Here is a 26,056-nt window from a genome sequence, read left to right as displayed (position 1 = left end):
TACAGTCTCCTGTCCACAGTGAGCAAGCAGGAGAAATGGGCCTCCAGTACACGTGGGGGGGGGGGAAATAAGACACTCCCTGAAAATAAGTCCTATTGCTTATTTTGGGGTCCCAAAGAAAATAAGATCTGGTCTTATTTTCAGGGAAACATAGGCATCTATCAGCAGCTTTTCAATCAGTCATTCTGCACTCAGAGAAAAATAGATTGTCACAATATTTCCATCAATTCTGTAACAGTTCCTTAGTTTTGATATAGTCAGTAGTGCCCCTAAAACACCCGAGAAACTGACTTCTTGCTGACAGTTATGAATAGAAGAAATTCAGCTGTAATTTTCACTAAAAAGCTTCTACGTAAATGCATTTTCACAAAAGCACAACTGGGTCATCAAGAATGTGGACTCTTGATCTCTAGAAAAATTGTGATTAACTGTTAGGACCCAGGATGTCACACATTGTCAATTGGATAAGACAACAACTATTTTCAAGAGATAACTATTTTAGCTAGCCATTTATTTGGAATTCTGTGTACCTGGGTATTCCTTTGTTTTCTATTTCATAATTTAAAAACTCATTTTTATATTTAAGAGTTCTAGATTTATTAGTGTCTTATTTATTTTTCATTAAAACTGCCCTCATGTTCAGGACTGCAAGCTTACCGAGCTACCTCTTTGGTTCAGGAATAGCTAAAGAGATTTTATATTCTATGTATTTGGCTTTGAGGAGGAAAATCCAAGATTCCTTTTCTTTGTTCCCTATAGCTGGTGAAGTCCTGGAGGAAGGGATAAGAATTCCCAGTTAGATAGAGGTTCTCCATGACTTTACTGCCTAACACATGACAATCCACTATATATTTTTTATTTTATCAAAGTAACCTCTGCCCACTAAATTATTTCTCCATTCTACTGGTAACAGGTCATCAAAAGCAGTAAAAACGAATGAAAAAATAATAGATGATACATATCCATACTGCATGCAGCAATTTCAGAATTAAGAATGCTAAGTGGTGCAGACAATTTTTGTATTTACAAAGCCCAACTAAAAAAAAGTGTAAATTGTTAACATTTAACAATTAAAATAAAGCAAATAAAAAATTCCAATTAGTAAAAGATATACTTTTCATTATTATTTTCTTTTTGAATTACTATTCACATGTTAGGTACATTTTGAAAAAAGGTTTAGAAGCATAGCATCTTAACATATGTTATCAATCGATGAACACAATAGAAAAAACGTGAAAATTAAAAACACAGGCATCTGGGAATTCTAACTAACAAGGACATGGAAAGGTTAATAGGAATTGATGGTAAAATTCATTTTCTTTTCAGTAAAAGTGATGAGATATAATATTCAAAAGTGCTATTCAGATATTTGGTTATCCGCCTAGTTGGGAACTCTGGGAAATGAAAGACTTTACAAGAGAAATGGACATCAGTGCTTATTAAGGCTTTAAATATATTAACAAGAAAAATATGCAATTAAAATTAAAACCACTTTCAGTATTACTCCATCCTGAACAAATCCCTCTGAACATTCATTGTACTCATTCTGGATTATCAAATTTAACTTTTGCTTTCAGTATAGGCTACAATTTTCAAGACAAAGGGCCTGCTTAAAATACTGCAAACTTTCAACCAGCAGTATTATCATAAACAACGTTGTTATTGTTCTATTGTCAACCCCATGTTATAACCCTAAAAATAGGGAAATTATGCTAAGACAATTAATATTGAATCAAAGGGGCTAATGAGACAATGATATACAATCTAAAAACAGATTTCTTGGTAGTAGTTATAATAATAACATTTTCATAATTTCCGGAAGTCAGGAAGACAATCAGTTTGGTGTATCCATTGAAAAGCTAATTCTTCTATGCTAGAAAAGTAAGGAAGGAGGTAGCTTAAAATCCAAAGTAAAGGATAGAGTAGAGCACAGTAGATAGTAAAGTAAGTAAATAAAAAAAAAAAGAATAGCTATTTCTTTATTGAAACTTCAAGCAAAACCTCAGCTTAGATAAAGTGAAAATACCACCAGCTGAATAGAAATATTACGAATGGAAAGAAGACTGAGCTTTGATGAAAGCCAATAAGATTACTAGATTAGGTGACCAAGGCTTTCTGAGATTTTCTATTACCACTTAGCTCAGAGGTTGAAATTTGCTATACAAAGTCTATAGTTGTTGTAATCTGTATATATATATATGTATGTTGCAGAAAGGAAACTTTTTCAAACTTCCTTCATATCATATGTAATAGAAGACTGAAATAATGGAGATGACATGTGGCGTCTCCGACCCTCTGGAATCAGCTCCCCCCGGAAATTAGGACTGCCCCCACCCTCCTTGCCTTTCGTAAACTCCTCAAAACCCATCTCTGTCGTCAAGTGTAGGGGAATGGAGACACTTTCCCCTTGCCTATGTAGTTTCTGTGCACAATATGACTGTATGTATGCTTTTATTTACTGGGGTTTCTCTTTTAGATTTTTATATGTATAATTGCTATCTTAGATTCTAATTATTAGATTTGTCATTATGTATTGTTTTTATCACTGTTGTGAGCCGCTCTGAGTCTACGGAGAGGGGCGGCATACAAATCTAATAAATGAATGGATGGATGGATGGATGGATGATGATGATGATGATGATGATAATAATAATAATAATAATAATAATAATAATAATAATAATAATGCAAATGAGAACAAAGAATCATACTGATTTGACTGGAAGTCACCCAAGACAATCCATAAAAGTCCATAAAATTACAGAGTTTTGAGTTGTGTTTTAATGTGGTGAAAATAGCAAATTGAAAACAGATAAATTATTGATACCAAGCAATAGGTATCCCTTGACTTACAACAGTTTATCTACTGAGGTTTCAAAGTTACAACAGCACTGAAAAAAGTGACTTGTGACCATTTTTTCAAATTTACGACCTTCCTCATGGTCACATGATAAAATTCAGATGCTTGGCACAGTAGTGCCCATCTACCCTAGGGATGATGTTCACCCTGATGGTCACCACCAGGGGTGGGTTCCATTTACCTTTTCTACCGGCTCGCATTGTAATGGAAGTCACGTTGCACAAATACCTGAAAATGACCTTCTGCGCATGCACAGAGGGGGTTTTTTGCGAGCCACGGCAAACAGAGGACCAGTTCGGGAGCATGGAGCACTGGTTCAGCAAGCGGTGGTAAATTTCCTCTACCAGTTCTAAAGAGCTGATCCGAACCTGCAGCAATCCACCACTGGTCACCACTATGTTATTATTCAGAAGAGTTGTGAAAACCTACTTTTCAACCCAGTGAGGGAGTGCCTGTTATGGCTACTATCTTTTATTGATTTTATTGCAATTTCTTTAATTGTTGAGAACCACCCAGAATTGTTAACAGCTGGGTAGTCTACAGGTTTCTAAATCATTATCATTTCTATTTATATGTGAAATGGAGCTTAAAGAATTTGTCGTAGACATTTGAACATCAGTGGCAATTTGGTATCACGCATCCAATTTATTTTTATTAGCTATGGAACTATCTAAAAACAATCAATGTAGCTGTTTTTTCCTTCTGTGTCTTCTTTCTGAAAGCTGTTCTCTTCTTGTGTCTAATATTCTGAAATATTATTGGTATCTATAGCTCTAACTACAATGCCTAATATAATAAAAAACAAGAACCTTATTCTGATTGAAATACACCTCTAGTACCATGAAATGCTCATAGGATATCCTCTACTTCTTACTCAGGACAGCAGATATTTCAGAAACAGAAGCACACCTGGAGTAGTCATAAGGAAACATACTATTCTCAACAGAATAGTTTTTCTCCATTAAAGATTGGATGGAATATGATTGCTTACCTCTCATGCATCAGTAATAATAACCTATTCTTGGGCAGATGCCAACCACAGAAAATTGAAAAATGGGACTTTTTGGTTAGCATTACATGCTACTTAGTTCAAGTTTGACTTATCATAGTTATTCCTACTTCATTTATTGTTAAGTTTCACAAAAATGTAAAATCCATTATCATGCATTTTTCTTTCCAACTGAAAGTCTTGCAAACCGAAAACTACAATTTTTTGTGGATGGACAATCCCACAAGGATGCTATGCATATCCTATGCTGTTTGATAATACTCAACACAAACTACAGTGAAAGAATAATTCCAGGTTAACTTTCACTATTTAAATCAGTTATGAAACCATAATGGAAGACTAAATCAAACTTCACAATTTTCTTATAATAAATCGGACGACTATAATATTCCTGCAGGCTGGAATGAAAAGGAAATGCAGTGCAAAGATTTATCATATTGGAAAAGTTAATCTATTATCATAACTCTTTATTTGGATTTTAATGCAAGTCTTCACAAAAAAAGGTTGAACACGTTACAGCCTTGGGTGATTCTCTCTTTTCTTTTTAAACAGAATTTCTGCTGATCAAAAGAAAGCAAAATGAGGAACACCACAATTATCCAGTTTCAAAACTAAGATTTATCACTTGATTATAATTATATCTATTTAGGAATATGACTGACTGACTGACTTCCATAGGGCTAATGGCCAAAAGACAATTGCCTAGAAACAGAATGTATTGTATTATTTTTTGAAGCAACGAGAAACTCAACATACAATATTTTAAAAGGAGGGCTACACTTAGTTGAACCACATATTCCTTCCTGCTAGTATCAACTGCATCTTACTTCCGGGGTAAAATATGTTCTTATTCTCACATTCCAAATCCATATAAATGAATATCAACTCGTTTGTTCTTAGATGGTTTGGGAATAAAGAACAAAAAAAGCAAGTTGCAATCTTGCATCCCCCCCCTAATTTACTTTGCCTATCATATTTATTTCAAAAGAATGAAAGCTCAGCAACTCTAGTAATCCTTGCTGTGTTAGGTTACCAAAGGACCTCAAAATAGCTACCTTAGAGTGACTGTTATGAAAATATCAGAAGAAGGTGGTTCTGCAACAGAAGCACAAAATAGAAACTAATTAATAAAACATGCTAATAATAATTCGTTGATGCTAAATGGTTATTACTTTGGCAAGGATCTTATAGTCCTTTCACCTTATTGTACAGGTTGCCTTCCGCATTATGCCCATTTAAAGAAAAGCAACAGTTGTCATTGCCTTTTCTAAACACATGTTGATCCCATCCCTAAATATATGAGCTGGTACAAAGAAGTTAGTTGCTTATAAAGGAGAGACAAAAGAATCTTTCAAAACCTATAATTCTGGGGGATAAAATAGATGCAAACAAGTTCAGAAGTGAACTATTTGGGGGTTTTAAATTGTGAGAAAATTTTCCATTGCTTCTGTCAAGAAAAAGAGCTGACAACTCTCAAACAACTATAAGTCAGAACTGCTCCCCACATTTCAAATCGACTGTAAAATGTAAACTAATGCATTGTTTGACATTCTTGCATAAAGATTTTTGCCATACTCTCAGGATCCTATTGTTGACATGCAGTTCTGATGAAATAATGAGCAGGAACACTCTAAGGGAAAAGGAGTGTTATTAAGTCTGCCAGCTAGTGCAAGAAGCAGTGTCAAAGAAGCTTCATGGGTTAATGACGACCTGCCAATCATTATGGATTAGTGCTTCCTAATAATTCTGGGTGTTCTACATTGCAAGATATGGGGTTTTATTGACCAGCTTTAAACTACAATTCCCTATTGTAACAACGAACCTTTTCTTCTGAGGTACTTTGTTCTGGAGGTAAGTCACACCTACAACTGAACAATGACTGGAAATGTAGGTATCTTTGATGTCACAGAACCCCCACTGTTTCAAACTAGTTTCTCATTTCCACACAAGCCCTCTGGTGAACCAGGAGAGGGTTCAAGGGAAATCTTTACCCCATTCCATCTCTTGTTAAGACTACTGAATGGGAAACCAAACAAAATTTTGGGGAATCAATACCTCAGTCAAGTTGAGGCAGATGTTAAAGATTCTAAGAGATTTAAATAAAAAAGGAACTTTATTAAGGGAGCCAAAACAAGTTAGGTTAAAACAGTGTTCATCAGTTATTTTCTGTTATGCTCCCCCTAAGAAGTAAACATTTCCCGCGCCCCAACTCTCTGCTGGGACGATTGTTTGCAATATTCAGTACATTTCCGCTGAAAAGCCTCAAGTGGGATGAGTTGGGGCAGGATTGGGGTGTAATGTGTGTAAGTGGCGCCTTAACTTATTTGGCTTCATGTTGTCCACTGCCAACATTTTTAGACACAGTAAACATACAGATCTTTCCTCGTCTCCCACCATAGTCACAGTGAAGCCAAGTGCTACATACCCTTTGTCATATTTCCTCACCTTAGCTTTCGGGAGACTTACATTTGTCTCATTATTTCTGTCTCTCTCCTCCTTTCTTTTCATCCCTGTTAAATGTTTTTCCATGGTGTCCCTTAAGGGTTTGTTACATGCACTTCATATCTCCTGTTCTGTGCTGTTGGCTATTGTTCAGTGCAAAAACCCCCTACTCACTGTGGCAAAAAAAGCATGATCCTCGGGGTCACGCGCCCCCTCTGGCATTGCTCTGCACCTCCCAAGGGAGGCCCGCCCCACTATTTGAGAAACACTGGGTTAAATACACACACAAAACACACGTTTAAAAGGAGATATAAAGCAACCCCTCCAAACCCTAATGCAATTCCTGCTACAGTGAAACAACTCAATTTCCAACTTTGCCCAAGATAATACCTCACTCCTCAATCCAGGTCTTTAACAACTGTCTTTAAAACCGAAAAACTATTCCCACCTCAAAACTTGACAGAAACCACTTCTTTTACTTTATTGGTTCTTGGGAATCAGGAGACACCCTCCCAGCACATAAGGTTGTTTTATTATAAAAAGAGCCAGCATATGCGCATTACACCTGTCAACAGGAGATTATTGTTAAACCATTTCAATGTCATAATCCAACAAGAACCAAGGGAGACAGAAAATAAGTATTCAACAGAATGCCAGACATTCTCAAAGAATTACTAAATTCTAGGACTAATAAATTGCATTAGCTAGGGATACAATTTCACAGTGTGTCCAAATTATTTTGAAGTGAACTTTGCAACATAAAAAAAAATACCACAGCAATAAAGCTACTTAACAAATAGGGATACTTTGGCCCTCTTTTGTCAACAGCTCCTGAGGAAAAAAACCCTTCTTTTTCTGTTTGAAATGTAATTGATTTTTTTTTTGTCAATTCTCTTAAAATTAGATTTGATGATATACTACTCTAAAATCTAATACTGGTTACAAGTGGTCTTCATTATTTGCTGTTCCAGACTGCCAACCACTGATTTTAAAAACCCTGGATAATTATACCTTGAAAAGAAGTGTAGTAAACATCTGGAAATGTTGATCTGCCATGGCATACAGAACATAAGAATAACAACAATTTTTTTAAAAAAACTTTCCATGAATAATCAGGTATCCTTAAAAAAAACACGGTTATGTAAAACCATATGGGATGGCGCTATGGATAACAAGTTCTTCTTTATGCATATTACAAAAGATTTAACTATATACCAGGGAGCTGAATACAATTTCTTCAATATGGAGCTTTGGATATGGAAACAGCCAGTAATTATCAAAATATAGAGAATCTAATCTACATTACCTAGATGTTACCAAGGTGAAATAAAATTATAATCTCTTATACAATGAGTGCTTAAATATTTTTCCTTCGTAAGAGTTAATACTTGCTTATGTCATGTTTATATAGGAAGATAGAATTGCATATATTTTTTCTAAACTGAACTATATTTCTAATTATACCAATGGGTAACTGCTAAATGATCTTTGGGTGTACAGTGATACCTCATCTTACAAACGCCTCGTCATACAAACTTTTCGAGATACAAACCCGGGGTTTAAGATTTTTTTGCCTCTTCTTACAAAGTATTTTCACCTTACAAACCCACCGTCACCACTGGGATGCCCCACCTCCGGACTTCTGTTGCCAGTGAAGCACACGTTTTTGCGCTGCTGGGATTCCCCTGAGGCTCCCCTCCATGGTAAACCCCACCTCTGGACTTCCATGTTTTTGTGATGCTGCAGGGGAATCACAGCAGGGGAATCACAGCAGCGCAAAAACGGGTGCTTCGCTGGCAACGGGAGTCTGGAGGTGGGGTTTCCCAGCGAGGGGAGCCTCAATGAAATCGCAGCATCGCAAAAACACAGAGCTACGGATGTGGGGTTTCGAGGACTTTTGGTTTTTTTTGCAATGCTGCGATTTCACTGATGCTACCTTCGCTGGGAAACCCCACCTCCGCTCGTTTTTGCGATGCTGGGATTCCCCTGATGGGATTCCCCTGCAGCATCACAAAACACAGAGGTCCGGAGGTGGGGTTTCCTATGGAGGGGAACCTCAGGGGAATCCCAGCAGTGCAAAAACGGGCGCTTCAGCTGGCAAAAGGGGTGAATTTTGGGCTTGCATGCATTAATCGCTTTTCCATTGATTCCTATGGGAAACATTGTTTCATCTTACAAACTTTTCACCTTAAGAACCTCGTCCCGGAACCAATTAAGTTTGTAAGACAAGGTATCACTGTATTTTCAAAATCTTCCAGTTGTAACATATTAATAGGCTAGAGTTTATAAATGATAACGCCATGTATACTGAGAACTGTTAGCAAAATTCTATCCTAAAGCCATTCTACCCATCATCACCTTTGCCATTTAAATATTATGGGAAAACCAAAAACAATCTTTACGGTACCTGTGCAGTTGAATCCTAATAATATTTATAAGTACTTACGATTGAAAAGAAAAATCACATTAAAAAATGGTCAAACAAATCTGATACTATATTTTTTTACAAAGACGTGAAGTTAATTTATTGACAAGTTTGTTTATTGAGAATGGTCACCTATCATAATTCTACTTGCAAGTTGCATAGAATTTAAGTCCAAAATAATTATGTGAGTCTAGAAGTACTGTTACCTATAAATGTCCTCTTCTAAATAATGTTGTAGAATCAGGAAATGAGGAAATAAATGTTCATTTTGACAGCTAAGACAAGCACAAACATTTATAATACATACTTTGCCACACCTTCCTTTGAAGGTTTTATTGTTGAAATATACTGGTAAAATTCTTTAGCTAACATAATGTATAGTATGTTTGGATGAGAATTCAAGTATTATTTCTCTTCTCTTTAACAGAGCTGTCTAAAAGATAGATCTGTAAATATTTAAAACATATAATTTTAACAATTCTCTTGGTTACTCAGATACAAATAAAAATATTGTTCATAAGGACCCATCATGACATTAGAAGCAAACTAATACATACAAGCCATGTCCTCTGTATGTTGCCAAATTATTGAATGTTATTATCATGGATAAGTAAGTGAAATTCTCTCCTTCTGATTCAGATGACCTAATGCCAAATATAGTTACAAAGTTGGTATTCAAAACCCATTATTGTATAATTTACTCACACCATTTACTGCTGTCTTCTGGATATCCCAGATAATGCTTCCCCTTGCAGAATTTGCAGATGTTACTGGATAGCTGGCAGGTCCATCAATAGTGCTCCTTTCAAATAAAAAATTAAAAAGTAGTGAGAAATAAGGCAAGGAAAAGTATCATATTATCTAGTAGCAAAGTTTCAATAAAAAATTAATGGATTTTGAATAACTGGAACTGAAGACTCACTTCTGTTTTTAGTTTCAAAAAGCACAAAATATACTGTATTAATTTATAATTTCTAATCCCCTCTTTTTTCGTTTCAAGCATGTCATAAAAACACATTTATGTGTATATCAATTTGTGTGTAGAGCAATGATTCAGTAAAGAAATCTACCAGGATAGCTTTGTAATGTCTGTATATATTTCTTTGTTTAGTACAGTGTTTTTCAACCGGTGTGCCGCAGCACACTGGTGTGCCATGAGACATGATCAGGTGTGCCGCGAAGCTCAGCTTCTGAGACCGGAAGCTGAGCTTTATTCTTCGCGTCCAGCTGGAGCTTCCCTGGCAGGGGCGGCAACAAATCTCCTTTGGGGTCCGGCGGGAGGACACTGGCAGCGGGAACAGGAGGCTGCCAGCTGCAGCGGCCCCGGGCAGTCGCCGGGGAATGGCGGCAAGCAAGAACTCCAGGGCGGAGGCAACGGCAGCACCCTGCCCAGCTGGAGCTTCCCAGTGGAGGCGGCAACAAGTGTCCTTTCGGGCCCGGCGGGAGGGCAATGGCAGCAGGAACGGGAGGCTGCCGGCTGCAGCGGCCCGGGCAGTTGCTGGGGGATGGCAGCGGCGAGCAAGAGCTCCAGGGCGGAGCCACCGGCAGCACCCCGCCCAGCTGGAGCTTTCCTGGCGGGGGTGGCAACAATTGTCCTTTGGGGCCCGGCGGGAGGGCAATGGCAGCGGAAACAGGAGGCTGCTGGCTGCAGCGGCCCCGAGCACTGTTCCCTGTAGGCTGCACACGCCTGCGCCAGCGCACCCCAAAATACCCCCCACGCACCCTTTTCCAGGGGCGCGCAGGGAGCCGCGGCCACCCGCCCGCCTGCCCGATTTCCCTCCGCGCGGCTGGGGATGCGGATCCACTGCCCCCGCCAGCCCAATTTCCCTCCAGTGGCTGGGGACGCAGATCTACCGCCCTCGCCAGCCTGATCTCCCTCCGTGTGGGGGGGGGGGCCACGAACCGACGACCGGGGGCTGTCCGTCCGTGTTCGGTGATGCAGGGCAGGCATAGGCAACCCCAGGGGAGAACAAGGGAGGGAGAAAAAGGAAAGAGAGAGAAAGGGAGGGAGAGAAAATTGAATGAAGGAGGGAAAGAGTAAGAGGTAGAAAGGATAGAGAAAAAGGAAGAGAAAGGGAGGGGGAGAAAGGAAAGAGGGAGGAAGGGGGGAGAGAAAGAAGATATGAAGGAGGGAGAAAAAGAAAGAGATAGAAAGGAAAGAGGGAGAGAAAGGAATGAGAGAGAAAGGGAGAGAGAGAGAGATAGCAAATGAGAGAGAGAAAGAGAGATAGCAAGAGAGAGAGAGAGAGATAGCAAGAGAGAGAGAGAGAGAAAGAGAGATAGCAAGAGAGAGAGAGAAAGAGATAGCAAGAGAGAGAGAGAGAGAGAGAAGATAGCAAGAGAGAGAGAAAGAAAGAGATAGCAAGAGAGACAGAGAAAGAAAGAGAGATAGCAAGAGAGACAGAGAGAAAGAGAAAGAAAGAGAGATAGCAAGATAGAGAGAAAGAGAGAGAGAGAGAGAGAGATAGCAAGAGAGAGAGAGATGCAAGAGAGAGAGAGAGAAAGATAGCAAGAGAGAAATAGAGAGAAAGAGAGATGGCAAGAGAGACAGAGTGAAAGAAAGAGAGATAGCAAGAGAGACAGACAGAGAGAAAGAGACAGAGAGAGAGAAAGAAAGCAAGAGAGAGAGAGCAAGAGGGGGGGAAGGAGGGAGAAAGAAACACATAGAGGGAGGGAAGGAGGGAGAGAGAAAGAGAGGAAGGAAGGGAGAAAGAAAGAGGGATGGAGAGAGAAAGGAAGGAAGAGAGAGAAAGAGGGAGGGAGAGAGAAATAGAGCGAAAGGGAGGAAGAGATTTTTTTGTCCAATTTTTTTTAGGGCCCCCACCCTCAATGTTCCCCAGGATTTTGAAAATATGAAAAATGTGCCGCGGCTCCAAAAAGGTTGGGAAACACTGGTTTAGTATATATGGCCTCCAAACAAAATTGTGCATAGTTTTGTATATTGGTAGACTTTGATATACCGGTATTTATATTTATATATACTGTATAAAAATTGTACAATTTTCACCCATATTTCATCAATAGTTTACAATTTTACTGTGATGTGAACATTTCTATTTATATGTATTTCATACTTGCTATTTAAAAACACAAATAGAAACTATAATTTGTAACATTATTTAAGAAGCATTCATACAGTATGTTCACTGATTCCTACCTTGTATCTCTAATAAGGAACATTCTGTATGGCATTTTTCACACGATCTAAACTAATTTTAATAGACCAGTTTTTTCCTTTCTCCTTATAAGAAATATAATTAAGGGCTCAATAATTTTTGCTGCTGAATATATCAAAACCTTCTAAAAGTTAAAGTAGAAATTAACCCTCAGATCATGTCAAATTAATTTCCCCTGAAGTACCTTACATACAGAGATATATATATATTTATTTATTTTATTTTATCAAACAATTATAGGGTGGTAATTTATACAAATAAAACATTAGATAAGTAATGATAAAAAGTAACAAAAGAAGACAATAGGACAGGGACGGTAGGCACAGTGGTGCGCTTATGCACGCCCCTTACAGACCTCTTAGAAAGGGGGAGAGGTCAATTGTAGATAGTCTAAGGCTAAAGGTTTTGGGTTTAGGAGTAGAAACCACAGAATCAGGTAGTGCATTCCAGGCGTTGATTACTCTGTTGCTGAAGTCGTATTTTTTGCAGTCAAGTTTGAAGTGGTTGACATTTAGTTTAAATCGATTTCATGCTCGTGTGTTGTTGCGGTTGAAGTAGTGAAGTAGTCGTTAACAGGTAGGACATTTTGGTATATGATGTTATGAACTATAATTAAGTCGGAACGGAGATGACGGAGTTGTAAGTTGTCTAAACCAAGAATTTCAAGCTTGGCGGAGTAAGGTATTTTGAGTAAGGTATTTTTGTTTTAGACACTGAAAAGTCTAAAGCAAAAAGTTCTACATTTACAGAGGGTTTTTGGAACAGGGACTGCAAGTTCATAGCTAAATGCACTATTGAGGCAATCTGCAGTTAAACTGAATAGTAGGTCTATTACTTTCTAGATAGTCAAAATTTATGAACCTAAAAGCCCATATTACATCCTTTCACCAGTAGTTAAATTACCCTAGTACAGACAGCTCTTCTGAACAGATTTACAAAACAGAATGGAAACACTTAAACCATGAATTGTTAAGATATATATTGATCTGAGAGAGGGAAAACAATACAGTGGTACCTCTACTTACAAACGCCTCTACTTACAAAGTTTTCTAGATAAGAACCAGGCGCTCAATATTTTTTTTGCCTCTTCTCAAGAACCATTTTCCACTTACAAACCCGAGCCTCCGAAACTGTAACTGGAAAAGGCAGGGAGGAGCCTCCGTGGGGCCTTTCTAGGAATCTCCTGGAAGGAAACAGGGCCTCCACGCTCCCTGTGGTTTCCCCAATTGCACGCATTATTTGCTTTTACATTGATTCCTATGGGAAAAAATGCTTCTTCTTACAAACTTTTCTACTTAAGAACCTGGTCAGGGAATGCATTAAGTTCATAGATAGAGGTACCACTGTAAAAGGCCCAGATAAGAGCCTCAAGAAAAATACTGTGCAGCCTGCATGCTGAAATATCAGGATTATATCAGGCATGGCATGGCATGACTGTCTAATATTTGTAGCTGGCTTGACTTGAAAAGTTATTTGGTAAAAACTAAGACAGAAAAAGAGTACATTCCCTTGATTGCTTGTCTCCTTCACTCACCACTCTTGTACCAAAGGATACCCTCAATGACAACTCATGTCAAAGATCTGTCTGCTATCTAAATAAATCCTCTGATCCAATTGATTGTAGCAGCCTTTGCTAGATAACATTTTCTTTTGAATCAGAAGTAAGCAAGCAAGCAAATGGAAAATGATATGTTTCTCAATCTTCAATTGCTACATCTGATGTTTCTCAAAATAATTATCTCAATCTAGTCAATCTAAATTTGATTTCTTTAACAAAGGCTTCATCACTACTTTTTGTATCCTTGCAAGAGGCATTTATTCCTCCAAAGTCTTTATCTCTAAATCAATTCTGGTAGCTTTTAATAGCAAGTTAGGAAGAAGTAGTTAGGAAGTCTGTCCATCCTCATAGATCATAAAAACTCTATGAAATTATTTTCAGTATGACTCAAGTATCACCCTAGCGCTACAGTTACTCTCTCTATGGATTTTACACCCTCCTGGCACTATTACTACAAGTCTCCAAACGTGTCATAATTAATTCTGTCTACATTAGGTTTTGCATTTTATGCAGTCATACTGCACTTCCAAGGATATCAAATGTATTTATTAATTAATTTCATTTTTTTATATGTTTCCTGCAAATCTCACTTTAAACAATTCACATAAAGCAAGACATTGAACCAGGAAAAAAATGAATTTTCGAGCATGATATCAAATTTTGTAGCCCCCTGTAGCCCATAAACATTGACACATGTTTTTAGAGCACTATTCTCAAGCACTACATTACTCAACTATATTTTGTTCCTGCTCTCTCTGTGTATATAGCAAAAGCATTTTCCCAACAGCTAGATTTCTAACGTGCCTGGTATTCATAGCAGAAAGAAGCAGAATGCATCAAATCACTATGAATTTTATTAGAAATCTTTATTATGTCGGGCCCAGTAGAGTTGTCCAAGTGAAAAGAATGTCTTAGGGCCGTGATGACAAACCTATGGCACAGGTGGCACATGGGGCCATCCCTGCGGGCACGTGAGCCGACATCCAGGTCAGCTTCACAGTACATACGTCTGTGCCTCCCGCCAGCTAGCTGATTTTTGGATTTTGGCCAAGAGATGCAAGCACTTCTGCGGGGGTGAGGTTGTTCGTGCATGCATGGGGGGTGGGGTTCATGTGCACATGTATGCAGGTGGTGTGATGCCCTCCATGGCCCATTTTAAATTCCAGGAGCTTCAGGGAACTCTGCTAGCACAAAAATAGGGTTTGCGGGGTTGCGGCGCTCCCTTCCCTGGCCTGTTTTTAGTTCCAGGAGGCTTCATGGAATTCTGCTAGTACCAAAATGGTGCGTGTGGGGATGCGGTAGGAAGGACAGGCTGGACAGGGTTTCCCTCCTTCCACACCTGGGCGGGCTTCTTGCACAGTCCCAGGCCTCCAGTGGGGAAGGAATCCCATAGGAATCAATGTAAAAGCAAATAATTCCTCTTTAAAAGAGGAAGGTGGCTTCCCTCCAAGCAGCCTCATCTCCTCCTTGGCCCCATCCTCTTTTTAAGGACTGCACATCACCAAGAGCAACTTTCCATGCTGAGGGAGACGCTTTCCTGACACTTCTGCGTGGGAGGGAAGTTGTCTGGGGAAGTGTTGCCCCTTCCCAGGCAGGGAGATGCTGATGCGGATCTGCTTTGGCAGTTGGTGCTTTGGCTATGCCTGGTTCCCCTGGAGAGCTGCTGAGTGGAAGAGCATGTGTTCATCTGGCCCCATCAGCCTGGTCAGGAACTTTTCTGGACTTAGGGTATACTAGGGGCGGAGGCAGGGGGATCCACCTCTAGAGCTCTTTAAATTCAATTCAATTTTCAATTTATTAGATTTGTATGCCACCCCTCTCCGAAGACTTAAAGCCAGGGGAGATACTCCTGACTGGGGAGAGTGATATATGGAGGAGTTGCCCACCTGTCCTTACCGCTGCAGCCTCCTCACCCCCTGGCAATGGTGGTTCTCACACACTGCTGCACTCCTGCAAGAGTGTGGGCCAGGACTTCCTTCCCTCTCTGCCAGAAAAATCACAATCAGGGAAGCGAGCTGTCCCAGAGGATCGGAAGAGAGTGCAGTTCCTCACTCATGGAGACCAACCGGCCAGGAAGCGGTTGCGGTAAGAGGTGCGCCAACCGGGAAGCAGTAACAGCCACACTGGCTTGGTATAGGAGGGTTTTGAAGCCCAAAATGGAGCACGGGGGAGTGGGCCGTATGAATAGGGGATGCATGCATGCGTGGGGGGGGGTACATGCCCATGCGGGGTTTCCCATTGCATTGTGGGTGCTGTTGCGCATGCACTCACACACTTTTGGCACACAACGACAAAAAGGCTCACCATCACTGTCTTAGGGCTAAGAACCTTTCACCAGCTTCAATGTGGTGTAATATTTCCTCCGTTGTTTCTAGTATTAGAGAGGTTATTTTCTTTGGATAAGACATTACTTTGATCTTTTAACAAAAGTAGCTATTTCAGGTAAACATGTAAATGGGAAACAGGATACAACTAGATCAATCTCACAATATAATGGTAAATGTGTTCTGATGGTTTCAGCAGGAAAATGTTCAAATAGTTTATGTGGGAAGAAGCATTTATTGCAGAAATCACAATAGCCTTTGCTTTTTCATACAAAGCAAATTCTTAGATTAAAATAATCAATCCCTCAATAGGGAATTTGCCCTAAGCGAGGAAACCTGCATTTGTTTAGTTTCAATTTTAAGAGTTATTCTATGACACTTCCCCCTTTTTTAAAGGGGAAATTCAGAAAATATAAAACAACAAAATAAATATTTTGCACACTGAAGTAAGCTAACACTGAAGTCAATTGCTTTCCTGCTTGATTTCCACTTGGGAAAGCACACCTAATGTGCCTGAATCAGCATCTCAAAATGCATTAACGTGTGACATAGTGGCCTGTTATAGTAACAGCTGCAAAGAAGAATCCAAACTACATATAAAAGACATTAGAACCAGGGTAAAATCAGAATGATGCAAGGACAACAGTCAGTAATTAAAGGCCAGCTAAGATGTTGGGCTACCACATACACCCTTGCTTGCATTATCATCTGTTCTGCTCAAAAGCTTTTTTATATTTGTATCTAGCATAAATCTACCAGGTTCAACCCTGAATTCCCTCCACTGGAATAATTCTTCCTGTCTTTCGTAAACTACTTAAGACTCACTTATACCGCCAGGCATGGGGGAGTTGAGACACTTTTCCCCCAGGCTATTTTTTCTACTTTGTTTTATGTTTGGTATGAATGTTGCTGTTTGGTTTTTAAGTAATGATAGGGTTTTATATGTTTTTAATATTAGATTTGTTCCACTGTTATATTGTTTTTATTGCTGTTGTGAGCCGCCCCGAGTCTTCGGAGAGGGGCGGCATACAAATCTAATAAATAAATAAATAAGTAAGTAAATAATGGGTTGAAGCCGATACAACTGGAATCAGGGTTCAGGCGGAGGAAACTGAGATGCACACACATCTCCATGCCCCTGATGCATGCATGTGTGTACACTTGTGAAATTTGGTTCCTGCGCAAGCGAAATCTCACATGAGAATGCTCGCACATGCAAGATTTGCCCATTTTTGGCAGGTTTTGATGGGAAAAAGAAGGGCCACAATAATAACCTCCCAGCCGAGTAGATTTACTTGTAAATGCAATCCGGCAGCGGCGCAAGCAAGGTGATTGCAAAACTTGTAGCTTTAGCTGCACCACGGCTTCTCCCTTTTGGTGCCGAGCCCAGTAGAGCTGGCACGAAGTCAAAGCTTCGAAGAAGAAAGGCAATAGTAAGGGATTTTACTTATCTGTTGAATTTGCAGAGGGAGAGAGAGAGTGAAGAGGGAAGGTGTTTTTGAGAGGAGCTGAGCCACCACACGTCCTGCCGGTAGGAGGACCGAGCAAATTCTGGGGAAGGGGTGGATCCAGCAATATTTTTAAAGACAAGGCTTTGTCCTATGTGGATTGGACAGCAAGCAACCCACGTGACTGCTGGACCCGCTCCTTCAGTACGGATAATCTCCCACGCGAAAACATCCTCACATGATTTATGTTTAAGTTGTGACTGAAGAGTAAACCCAGATCCTTCCAAAAATATTACTGTTATATCAAGTCTCTTCCATTAATCATTCATGGTGCATTTTTTCTTGTCCAGAGGCAGAACAGTTTGTTTCTCCAGATTCATTAAAATCCACTGTCTAAGATTCTCCAGAACTTTCTGAATCTTATCTTTCCACTTTGAATCTCTCCCTCTTCTACCTGCAAACTTGGTAAGCCCCACAAACTTCATCATCCAAGTCACTGATAACAATGTTTAACAGCCCAAAATAAAAGGTACAGTTTTCTCTGGTCCAGTCATGTCCAACTCTATGGCGAGTCTGCGGAGAGGGGCAGCATACAAATCTAAATCTAAATAATAAATAAATAAATCTTCGATACACAGCTGAAAGAGCCAACATTGTTCAAAGATGCTTCTGTGGTCATGTGGCCAACATGACTACACACTAAGGTGCATGGAACATTATTACCTTCCCACCAAGGTGGTACCTATTTTTCTACTCACATTTGCACACTTTCAAATTGCTAGCTTGATGGGACCTGGGACAAGAATAGTACCTTAATCTGTCATACAGTATTTGGGTCTCAAATTGCCAACTGTTTGGTAGACAAGCCCAGCTAAGTCACCGCATCTCAGGTTCAGGAAAAATCGTAAAAGCAGGAGTGAAAGTTAGACTAATATACCCCTTCAGAGTATTCTACAGCCTTCTCTAAGCAGTTTAGAATAGAATAGAATAGAATTTTATTGGCCAAGTGTGATTGGAGACACAAGGAATTTGTCTTGGTGCATATGCTCTCAGTGTACATAAAAGAAAAAGATACATTTGTCAAGAATCATGTGGTACAACACTTAATGATTGCCATAGGGGTCAAATAAGCAATGAAAAAACAATCAATATTAATAAAAATCTTAGGATACAAGGATTTTTAAAAAATCTTAGGATACTGTAAGCAGTTTACAGAATCAGCATAAGGCCCCCAATAATCTGGGTCTTCATATTAACAAGCACATTAACAAGTCAACTGTGAGTATATATAGTATTTCATATCCTAGGTAGGTTTATTATATCAGGTATATAAAGGAAACTTGAAACCACTAACCCTCAGGAAATGTGCATATTAAAATTTGTAAATATTTGAAATGTATTTAGTATGCTCCCCCAAAACAAAGCAGCCACTCACAATACAGTTTTACTGAAAGTCACAGAACTGGAATATAAATGCACTGAACTTTGACTTGTTGCAACAATCTGGAAAATGCAGGAAAATAATGTGGCAAAACAAAGTGGGTGTCAGCTCCAGTCACTTAATTCTTCCTGTCTTCATGAGCCGAAGGGTAAGCTTCAGAAAACCTTCGTTGGTCTTGTAGGATTTCTACATGATTTACTGCTCAAGAAAAAAGTGAAGACTCACAACCATTGGCACTACACTGATGGAAAAGTCTCCTAGTTTCAAAAATGATTCCCTCGATTCATGAAAGGTAAAAAGGATGTCGATGAAAAAAATAAAATTGAGATTATTATTATTTATTAGATTTGTATGCTGCCCTTCTCCGAAGACTTGGGGCGGCTGACAGTATACAAAAACAATGCCTGCTTAGAATCAAATCCTTTCTCTACACATAGACAATATATAAGAAACAGCGTCTCCTGTATTATGTAGTCCCATTTTCATGTGTGTGTGTTTCTGTCAACAGGAGGAGAACCTGTGGCCTAGAGGTTAAAGCTACTGCCTTGCAGGCAGACTGGCCAGGTTCAAATCCCGATAAGGGTATGCCTAACTGACAAGAGCAAAATACCTGGAAATAGATCTATACTAGTTGCCCTTCCTTTTCGTTATCAGCAAAAAATGTTACGTACACACACACACACAACCATCATTACATCTATTTGTAATACACATTAATATTTGTAGGTGGAGAAAAGATAGTGATGGGACTAGAGCTTGAAAATCAAGAACTTCTAGGGTCCCAATTTAAAAATTCATTTTCGCATATTGTTCCCCCCCCCCCTTAGAAACTACTGCTGGTAAGAAGATAATTTAAAAGAAGAAAAGCAACAAAAAAGGGAATAAATAAAGCTCCCTATCTCAGTGGGAGTACAATGTGGTAAGAGTGGAACTCAACATGGAAGCTGAACTTGGTTTGAATTCCCAGGGAACATTAAGTTGAGGAATTCAATAGAGAAAATGTTCTGGTCCCTTTCTTTCCATAGCGGCTTCTATGCTACGTCCCACATTAAAATCCCAACAAAGATTTTGAGGACTCAGATGGTTGCAACCAGAAAGGAAAGCCACGAGAAACTTCCTTTAAGAGTCTAATATATTACACACCCAAATGAACAAGTACAATTTTATACAATTCTATACAATTGTATACAAGAAAAGGGGGAAGATAATACTGTAAGATTCTTTATTTACACAGCTAGCCTGGTTGCCTCCAGCAGTACATGAAACAGCAACCTGCAAAGATTTATTTCAGTAAAAGTCAAATATAACCCTATACTAAATCCCATAGTATTTATTATTTATTGGACTCATATGCCGCCCTTCTCCAAGGATTCAAAGTAGCTCACAACATAGAAAAATGCAAACAAAAAAGTTTGGGTAGTCCTTAACTTACGGTTACAGTAGAGGCCAAAGATTTCTGTTGTTAAATGAGACAACTTACAATCTTTTGTGCCATGGTTGTTAAGTGAGTCCTCGGAGAGGGGCAGCAGGCATATAAATCCAATCAATCAATTTCTTCTTCTCTCTTTCTCCCCCTTTCTCTCTCTTTTCCTTTCTCTCTCTTTAGCTTTTCCTCTTTATTTTCTTCCCTTATGTAAGTGTGTATTTTGTTTTATAACTGCATACTCTAAATTCATACAGATTTGTACTAATATTTACATAGTCCTTTTGCTTCCTGTATCCCCTCCCCCATTTAACTTCAATAAAGATTATATTTTATTAAAAATAAATAAATAAATTGTAGTTGTTAAGTCTGTATCACAGTCATTAAATAAATCTGGCGGATCACATTCATTTTGAAATCATGGAAATAAGATTAAACAACTTTGATGAAAATAAATTGGAGAAGCTGATGGCACGACGGAATAAGGTGAAAGGTTATATGCTGAGTAGAATCTGTGATGAAAATGTGAAAAATAAACTCCAATCACTCTTTTAATAATAACAAATGCAAAGTAGAGCTAAGGAAATAAAAAAAAAATAAACTAGTAAATATTTGAACCCCTCACAATTGGCGGTGGTGGTGATGGTTATTGTCAGTCGGGTGATGGGCGTACGCACTGTGCACTGTTTTATGTTTGTTTTATGTAACCATATCTACAAAATCAATAAAAATATATATTTTTTAAAAAATTAAATAAATCTGGCTTCCATGTTGAATTTGCTTGTAAGGTCGCAATAGGAAATCACATAACTCAGCCGCCCTGAGTCCCTAGGGAGTTGGACGGCATAGAAATGTAATTAAATAAACAAATAACTGTGGGACATAGGAACTATCATAATCATGAGTCAATTGCTAAGCATCTGAATCTTGACCATGGGGATGTTGCCATGGTCATGTGAAAAACTGCCATAAGTCACTTTTTTGTGCCATTGTAATTTTGAACTGTTATAAATTGAGGACTACTTACAGAGCCCGCAGCACAATTTCTGATTTCTGTTAATGCTTACTTTAGACACCCCATCTGGATTATGAATAGGAACACATGATAAGCCCTAGCGCCATGATGATGGTGAACTTATGCCACGCATGCCACAAGTTGAAAAATGGGCCACTTCTGGACTCCAGGGGGTGGGAAAGGCAGCTTTCTCCCTTCCCAGGCTCCTAGAAAGACTCTGAAGCCTGGGGAGAGCCAAAAATGGAATTTCAAATGGAAGTTGGGCAACAGAAGGTTTCCAGCTTCTGAAGGACCTCCGGGGGGGGGGGAGCCATTTTCACCCTCCCCAGGCTCCTAAGAAAGGCTCTGAAGCTTGGGGAGAGCAAAAAACGGGTATGCCATTACATGCCAGGAGGGAAGCCCCATGCACATGCATGTGTGGCCACATTTATTTATTTATTTATTTATTGGATTCATATGGAATATGGCTGTGGGCACACGTGCACGCAACAACCCCCCCCCAAAAAAAACGTTTGGCACGCGAACTGAAAAAGGTTCACCATTACATTAACCGCCCCAAGTTTTCAGAGAAGGGCGGCATACAAATCTAATAAATAATAAAATAACAAATAATAATAATAATAATTACTGCCCTAGCGCAAGAAAATGATTATCAAGGGGAAAAAATCAAATTATTTTATTTTAAATAAATGTTTGAGATTATTTAAATTTTCTGCAATTAAATGAAGGCAATTCAACTATCTTGAATTCTAAATAATTACAAGACACATTACTTTTCACCTTTGAATTACTCTTCACTGCCAACTTTTAGACTGAGTTAGGACCATGCCTTCATGAGAAAAGAATACATGTTCAAAAATTCTGCTAATGCCGCTGTTTAAAAAACCATGTCCATCTGCAACTGATTGAAAATCCCACCAAGAACTATTTAAAATAGTAAATTCACTTTAAACCAGAGGTCTTCAAACTTGGCAACTTTAAGATTTGTGGACTGCAACTTCCAGAATTCTCCAGCCAGCTATGCTATGCTGGTTGGAGAATTGTGGGAGTTGAAGTCCACAAGTCTTAAAGTTTTATTTATTTATTTAATTTGTCCAATACACAATAATACACAATGAAGGTAGCAGAGGACACCTTCCAGGAAATAAAATCAGAGAAGGAATAGAAGAGAGAGTATAGGATAAAATAAATCAATGAGAGAATAGAAGAAAGATAAAGGGATAGAAGAGAAGATATATGGGATATAGGAGAGACTATAGGACAGGGGTCGGAAGGGACTCTAGTGAACTTATGCACGCCCTTTACTGACGTCTTAAGAATCTGGAGAGGTCAACCGTAGACAGTCTAAGGGTAAAATGTTGGGGGTTTGGGGATGATACTACGGAGTCCGGTAATGAGTTCCACGCTTCAACAACTCTGTTACTAAAGTCATATTTTTTACAGTCAAGTTTGGAGCAGTTAATATTGAGCTTGAATCTGTTATGTGCTCTTGTGTTGTTGTGGTTGAAGCTGAAGTAGTCATTGACAGGCAGGACATTGCAGCATATGATCTTGTAGGCAATACTTAGATCATGTTTAAGGCAGCGTAGTTCTAAGCTTTCTAGGCGCAGGATTATAAATCTAGTTTTGTACAGTATTCTGTTACGTTCAGGGATCCCTGCTTTAAACCAAGCTTTTAAACCAAAAATGAGTTCTTAACTGACATACAGCATACCATATTACCAGGATTGCCAAGTGACAATAGTGGTGTTTGAAATGTTAAGCACTGCTGTTCACATTATGTCCAAAACGAATATATATTTTTTCCCTTGGATGTAGTTGAAAAGCCAGGAATGGTTCTTCTAATTAATATTATAACACAGATTTTTAAAATGAAATCCTCAAGACATTTAAAAACTATAACAATTAAAATAATAAAACATAGCAGAACAACAAAACGGCAAAATTTTCAAAGGGCCCGGAAACACAGAAGACTTGGCACTAAAATAGCATCTGTGAATGCCAGAAAAAGGACTGCAAAGACCAACATCATAACAGAAAAGATCCCTTCATTGCCCAATCACCTCCCTGACTTTTGAAAGCAGTAGAAAAGATTTTGTGATTAGATTGTTACCCTATGGGCAAGCTTATTTGAGAGAAGGTTATTAAGACAAATTGCAAGTCTTAACAGCATTGAAAATATATAAGTGGAAGGTAAGGTCTAAAAGTAGCCTGCAGCTGCTGAAGCTATTTAGAACTGGTAAAATGTTTTCTTTCCCTCTAAGTCTATTAATCGAACATAAGCACTGCCAACCTTGGAAATAAATTTCAAAATCTCAGAGAAAATTGCAAAATAGGTAAAAACTTCACAGCACAATTCATTTCTAAAATAGACGATTCTTAGGTTTACAATGTTTACAACAGAACAGTATTAAAATTTAGAGAGCGTAAACATTACTATCATGTTAACTACTAGCATTATAGATGGTGGACAAAATTACAAAAACAATAGTGTTTTTTTTTCCAACCCATAGAACCCATTTACCTGATTCAATTCTATTTACCTGATTCAATTCAAATATTCCCACTGAAATAACAATGAAACTGTCCATTATCCAGAATATCTAACTATACAATGACTTAAATGATATAAATAGTAACAAATCACAATTTATGCCAATCAGCTTAAGTAATGTAGCTACAATAGATTTTGTCTGTTATTCTGACTCCAATTTTGCCTACCACATTAAAAGTCTATTAAATCCTGATGCATTAAATGAAGGGTTCATGTTAGCTCTTTTAGTTGTCTAAATCAATTAAGTAGATATTAAAAGTTGAATGTTAGAAACCAAGGCTTATCTCCAAAACACAAATTGCATTTAGACTGCCTGATTAGAATTTAAGAGTAGCTGATTTTTAAATAATGACTATGTTTTACTATGTTAATACAATGAGAGCAGTGGAGACTACTTCCTCCAGACAAAATGGGATAAAATAATGTGCTACTATTCCAAAAAAGGCAACAGTCTAAAATATTCATGTACAGAGATTTCAGACATATTTAATTTGAAAATAACAAAAGGTTTCTAAAAACAGAAGCCTCTTAAGTTATCATTCTTGCCATTGTTATCATGAATTGTAAACTCAGACTCCTTAAACAAGTAACTGCCGTTAAAATTTTGCAATCTGTGACCAATGCAGCAATGCAGGGAAAATGTCATCATCTAGAACAGGGATCACCAGACCTTTCAGACCTCAGGGACCACTAAATTTATAATTTTAAATCCTGCAAACCACTGATATGATTTTTTTAAAAAGATAAATTCTATTTAGTGCAATATAAAAATACAAATAAGTTTTCTGTGGACCACCAACCTTTTTTCATGGACCACCAGTGGTCCATGCACTACCAATTGGTGACCACTGATCTAGAAGTCAATTAGCAGGCAGGAAAGCTGAAGGAATTGGCTTAATTCCTTAATTCCTCCATACACACACTGACCTTGTGTGTGTGAAGGTAATGAAGGTATTTTCCATATCAATATGCAACATTGTTGTGTTGCAATTTTTTATGTTGTAAAAAATGAAATACAAAAAAGCTTTTCTCTCTCGAGTCTTTTGCCCATTTTTAAATCTATTATTTGTGTAGTTTCCCCCAAATTTCTCTAATATCTTCCCGTCAATTCACTTTTTACCTTTTGATTGATTCTTTTTTAAGCACTTTTCTCCACTCTCCACTTTCTCCTTGCCACTGTAAACCCCAGTGAAATCATTTTGTATTTTATGATTTTGTAGCAAAGTATGAATCTGATTATCTTGTGTAAGATTGGTCTATCTCCCAAAGAAAGGCCAAATTGCCTAACCACCAAGTTCTGCAGCCAGCAAATGAAATAAAATATTTATTCCCTGCCCCTGCTCATTTTTGCCTTTTAATTACCGGAAAGGCAACATAATCAGTGGGAGATTTAATTCTCTTACAAATTGAAGTTGGAGACAATAGTGAAGAATGCCCCTGAAATAGGAGGTAGTATTTATTTATTTGTTTGTTTGTTTACTTACTTATTTATTTATTTAATTTGACTTCTATGCCACCTACTCCCAAAGGATTCAAGGTGGCTTACAACAATATAAATTACAAAAACTAAAAAGAAGTCAAAAATACAATCTAATCTCTAAAATCCTAATTAAAACTCATAATAGAAAAACTCAACAACACGCATACTTGCCATTCATACAGATTCATACACATGGTCAAGCTAGTTGTTGATTTAGGGCCCCAGGCCTGCCGACATAGCCAGGTCTTCATAGCATTATGGAAAACCAGCAGGGTGGGAGCAGTCTGGACATCGGGAAGGACTTGATTCCATAGAGCTGGGGCAGCAACAGAAAAGGCCCTTCCCCATGGTCCCGCCAACCTGCCTCGCTTAGCTGACAGGACCTGGAGGAGGCCAACTCTGTCTGCTCTAATTCGTCTCTGGGAGGTATGTGGAAAGAGATGGTCCCGTAGATAATCTGGCCCTGAGCCATATAGGGCTTTATAGGTAATAACCAACACCTTGAATTGTGCCTGGAGACTAATAGGAAGCCAGTGCAGCTTGCGAAGTATTGGTGTTATATAGGTGTACCGAGGTGCACCATGACTCCGAACACTCTTCAAGGGTATCCCCATGTAGAGCGTGTTGCAATAATCAAGATGGGAGGTGATGAGGGCCTGAACGACTGTGCGCAGAGCCTCCTGGTATAAATAGAGCCGCAGATGGTGCACCAGGCAAACCGGGGCAAAGGTCCTCCTGGCCACAGCCGAGAGATGGTGAGCAAGGACCCTGTGGGTCCAGGACACCCAAGTTGCAGACCATGTCTGAGGGGATCAATGTTTCTCCCCCCAGAACAATGGAAGGACAGATCAAATAGTCCTTAGGAGGAAATGCCCACAGCCATTCGGCCTTGTCTGGGTTG

The 26,056-nt window shown here is 38.8% G+C and overlaps 1 protein-coding gene across 9 annotated transcripts in view; it reads right to left on the bottom strand.

Moving 5' to 3' along the window:
- The window catches only part of ATXN1 (ataxin 1), a 349,478-nt gene that overhangs the window by 91,608 nt on the left and 231,814 nt on the right, over positions 1-26,056 (bottom strand). For 8 of the 9 annotated variants that reach the window (XM_070747309.1, XM_070747310.1, XM_070747308.1 and 5 more), the window contains one exon: positions 9,444-9,538. The gene's annotated coding sequence lies outside the window, so the exon portion shown is untranslated. Of the gene's footprint in view, positions 1-9,441; positions 9,539-26,056 lie in introns of all 9 variants that reach the window. The other variant, XM_070747307.1, reaches the window with a different exon arrangement.

Source organism: Erythrolamprus reginae, chromosome 3 (assembly GCF_031021105.1).
Source record: "Erythrolamprus reginae isolate rEryReg1 chromosome 3, rEryReg1.hap1, whole genome shotgun sequence".
In the NCBI taxonomy this organism is placed as follows: domain Eukaryota; kingdom Metazoa; phylum Chordata; class Lepidosauria; order Squamata; family Dipsadidae; genus Erythrolamprus; species Erythrolamprus reginae.
Note: the sequence above shows the minus strand (reverse complement) of the source record. Positions and strands in the feature narration are given on the sequence as shown.